The sequence below is a fragment of the Sardina pilchardus genome, chromosome 12 (genome assembly GCF_963854185.1).
Source record: "Sardina pilchardus chromosome 12, fSarPil1.1, whole genome shotgun sequence".
Taxonomy (NCBI): domain Eukaryota; kingdom Metazoa; phylum Chordata; class Actinopteri; order Clupeiformes; family Clupeidae; genus Sardina; species Sardina pilchardus.
This window is the reverse complement of record NC_085005.1, coordinates 19,029,031-19,034,064: the sequence shown is the minus strand read 5'-3', so window position 1 is coordinate 19,034,064 and position 5,034 is coordinate 19,029,031.

The following is a 5,034-nucleotide window of genomic DNA, read 5'->3' as shown; positions in this document are numbered from 1 at the left end:
CAGTCGTGTGATACAACTTTGTTGTCCATCTTCAGAATAATAAAACCCTCGACTGGGAGTTCGTGTCTGCTGTGCTATTTACAACACAACGCATACAACTGTTACACCATTAAACCTGACTGTCTGCCCAGATCTGCGGCGAGTGCTGCTGGCTGACCTAAACAGTGAGGGGACTGTGAAGCCCTGTTTAGTCTACATGTGCGCTCAAGGTGTTCCGCCGAGCCAAATGAGACAGGAAGAGACCTTTTCAGAGCTGGCAGAACCTTCTCTCTTTTCTCTTTCTCTCTCACTCCAAATATAAACAAAGTCCTTTCCCACGAGGATCGCCATGTCGTCATCTCAAAAAGTGAATCCAGATGCATTCTCAGATGTTTTAAATGACCTCTAAATAGAAAAATATAAAAAGGAACAGAAATGGGGTTGTTGATTATTTGTTTTCTTTTTTTTGTTGAGAGTTTTATTCAGCTGTACCGGTATAAAAAGCGATTCTGGAAACTGCCATGGCAAAGGTGCTGGCATGTTTTCACTGTATGAGTTCATGCACTATTCCTGGTCAAATGAGGCATCGCTATCTGCACTGAGCGGAAACAGGTACACATACACACACACACACACACACACACACACACCCATGCACCAATACATGCATACAAAAAAAATGCATACAAAAATGCATGCAGATATGCACATAGTCACATATATGTAAGCAAAAGATAAGGCCTTTTTTACGAAATGATGAGTTTCATTCAAGCATATTCACTATTGAAACAGTGATGCATATCTTGATCAGCTGTTCTGCTTTTAAATAGGTTTAGGAGCATGTCATCAAAACTGCATTTTCATATAGGTATTGTTGCAATATACTTCCCCCGGGGATAAACACATTGGCCTCTGTGATATATACTGGCATAATTTGTGTGTCTGTGAGTGTGTGTGTGTGTGTGTGTGTGTGTGTGTGTGTGCGTGTGTGCGTGCGTGCGTGCGTACGTGTGTGTGCGTGTGTGTGCGTGCGTGCGTAGCCATATCAGCATTTACTGGAGCTTTATGTTTATGCTTTGTATAAATTCTAGCGCATTTGCGTGAAAAGTGAATGATTCCAGGAATACACCAGTCCAGCAGGTTTGAACTTATCGCAATCTCTCTCAGCTCATTCCATTTGGTGATAAATGCCAATGAGTCACACTTAAGCGATGCTCATGCTGCCAGCAGAGGAATGTCATATTCACTCATTTCTCCCAAAGGGGTTTCAACCACATATTACAGATTATAGGAGAAACCATTTGCCTAGCCATCAATTTGCCATCCATCCATCTTTCATTCATCTATCCATTCATCCATCCATCCATTTGTCCATTCATTCATTCATTCATTGATTCTGTTAGATAGTAGGATTTTCTATAGAGGTGTGTGCATCCCTAGAATCTCAATCAGACAAATCCTAGCCTAATATAGTTAGTTACTACGTAATAGCCTATAGGAATGTCCTGTATATTCCTGTAAAAAGTGCCAACAACATCAAAGCTCAACTGGAAGGACAAGATACTAGCATGGGATCGACGCAAAAATATGGTATATCAGCTTGGATAAATATTAGCTAAATAAATAAATCTGCGTGTCATTTGAATAAGAGTTCACTTCAGGTTCTCGTTCTCTGTGGAGGATTGGTCAACATATGCGTGGTACGCCATTTTTAGATGACATATAATCGAATTAGTTGAAACTAGACCTTTATGTCAGTTGATTAACAAGGAAGCACAACATATGGTGTGGAATGAATCACCTTGATGCTAACAAGGACATGTCAGTCACCCAGTGACTGGTGTCACCATACACGGACATTAATAGCATTAGCCTACTGTTGCCGCTTTACGGCTGTTCAGAGATATGATTTATTTGCACACATTCACTACTCTGTTATAATGTACTGTATAGTAGTATAAAGCACTATTTGTAATGGGCATTTCTTTCATATCAAGACACTAATATAATCATTGCATATTGAGATGATATTTCAAGGCAAAACAAGCGCGTAGTAAATAAATACTGTAGTATCCTGAAGTATATGAGACAGGACTGTTGATGGCAGAGGGTGTTGACAGTCCTCTTGTGTAACCATTGAAATCTTGGCTGTTTTTTTCTCTCATTGTTTCTACCGAGATTAAACACTCTTGGGGAGACAGACCGAGCACTTCTGGCAAGAACAGCACCAATGCTCTGCTATTGATTTATGCTAATGGCGCTGGGGTTTATTTCAGCGGGAGAGAACCCTACATGCTGGAGACGGACCAAAGAGGATACTAAAAAGGTCCTTTCAAATTAGAAGCAGCGCACGCACGCACACACACACACACACACACACGCCCCTATTCTTGTGGAGCCGGACGGCTACAAAGTTGAAAAAGAAAAAAAAAATAGTTAAACTTTGTGTGTACCCCTGCTTCAACTTTTTTAACAACGGGGCAGTTTTCTTTACATAACACTCCCTGGATGTGAAATGGGGATCTTGCATTGCTGGCAGATTCTGAAAGGAGACAGCTACATACCCAGGACTAGGCTGATACTGACAGCTTTAATGAATCTCGACGATAAAACAAAATCAGTATCTGTTCTGTCATCATGGAGGCTTCTTTAAATGTGCTCCTGCTCTGCATGACCTGGTCCATACTGTACAGTAGATGCTAAGTATAGGATTTAGTGTATAGGTATAGGAGTATAGGATTTAGTGAATAGGTATAGGAGTATAGGATTTAGTGTATAGGATTTAGTGTATAGGTAAAGGAGTATAGGATTTAGTGGCATCTGCGTAGTGGCAAGGTTACTGAATTGCAACCAACTCTATGCCTATCAATTGCATTATACACTTCTGTCAACATCATCTGATTTCAATGTCTAATAATACAGTAGATTCCCCCAGATCCACCATATTGTACCCAGGTGGCCTTACTACATTCTTACTACTTGATTACACTTAGTTAATCTGCTTTCTTGATTGAACTTTTGTCAGATTGTTTGGAGTCGAGTATTATGGCCATGAGTCTTCATTACATAGCCTACTGTGGCTAGGTTTGAACTGTCAAATGAAAACAGGCAAATGTGACTAAATACTTAACAATACTTGTAGCACTTTTTAGAATCATAGAATAATACACAGGCCAATAATATATAAAGGACATACAATACATATTAGGCATATCACATATTGTATAAAGGCCTGAGTAAGTTTAGTTACTCCCTCTACAACGTTCAATAGTAATGATGGGCCCCAGCCGTGGCGCAACTGGCTGGGGCACCTGCACCGCACGCCAGCGACCCGGGTTCGATTCCCGCCCCGTGGTCCTTTCCGGATCCCACCCCAACTCTCTCACCCATTCACTTCTACTGTCCTGTCAAAATTAAAGCCACAAAAGCCCAAAAAATATACTTAAAAAAAATAGTAATGATGCCACTTCGTCTGCAGGGGCCTGTGGGCTGTGTCAGGTTCCCATAAGGCCACACTCAAAGCTGGTGCAGTCTAGTCCAAACACCCCGTCTCAGTGAGAGCGTGCGGGACGAGACACCTGAGTCTGCCACCTGCTCTTTTCTGTGGCGCACGCAGGCTTTCCCCCCCGAGTGGGCGTTTAAGACCCACTCCTGTTCTGACCTCCGAGCGCGGCTGATGCGCTCGTTTGATGTCGGTGGCGGGCTACGCGATTGGCCCCTGCGGCCCCTCCGGGGGATGGAGATGGAGAGAAGAGACAGGGACTTTAAATCAAAGCGAGATGAGAAGAAGGTTGCAGAGACAACACGCCGCCGGTGTTTCTCTAATTCTTGCACGATCGTGATAGATCACAGTCCCCCCCCCCCACAAAATACATTCATCACTTCTAACCCCCCATCCATCCCCCCCAGACTATCTCTCCTTCCAAGCACTTTCAAAACCTTCTTTCGTGGCTCTGTTTGTCCCTCTTCTCTCTCCTTAAGTACATTTTATCCTTTCCTGCTTTACCACCTAATTACCCATGAAGAAGTGCTGTGATGGGGAGGAAAGTACTCCAGGCAGAATGCAACAGACGAGAGGGGGGGGGGGGAAAGAAACGACGCTCCGGCGAAACCACTTTGTAGTGCAACTTTATAGCGCTCTTACTGCCGGAGGCGTCCGGCGAAGGTTAAAAACCTCAGACCTTTGATCTGGGAGTGTGGACGCTCTTCACCGGCGGAAAAGACAGGAGCCCCTGCTGTGTGGGGCAGATGACCCCTAGCCAGAGCAGTCATGCCAGGCCCGAAATGCCACTGTTGAGATGAATGGGAACGCTCACACGGAGCTCGAACAGGGGGGGTTATTAAGGATCTCGCACACGTACTGCACGGAACTGCAGCTCTAATTGATGCAAGAGCAGAGACTTTTGTGATTATCTCTTTGTACCTTAGAGCCAGACGAGTGGCATCAGGCAAGTGAGACGTTTGTGACCGTCCACGTCATGGCTTGCCATTTATAAGGTGTAAAACGTACAGTACTCTTTATAGTCACAGCACAAGTAACTGCACTTGTCTATGATGAGGGCAAACCTGTCAAATGAGTAGCCCCTAAAAACAAACGAGAAGCAGTGATGTGATAGACAACCATTTGATGGGTTGGTTGATGTCCATATATAAGATCTCCCACTTATGATGGACAGATCACGCAGCCAGTGAAAGGAGAGCACATCTCTCTGTCTTTAGTACATGATTGGTAATGACGTTTATGTGCAGGGCCATTGTGAGTGACCCCAGGGTCAAATCAATCCATCTGAAAAGGACGAAGCGAAAGGGCAAATGTGATGCTTTCAGCTTGTCCTTGTTGCGCTGTCTCAGAATGATTTAGTGATTTTGTCATTCTTTATTATTTCTTAAAGTATGTTTTTTGGTCTTTTATTTGTATGCTTTTATTGAGATAGGACAGTAGAGAGAGTGACAGGAACGGTAAACGACCCAGGGTGGACTCAAATCCTGGTCCACGCAGACACTTTGACCCTAATGTGGTTGCGCTGCAGTGTCCCCTTGATTGTGTTTTTTTTT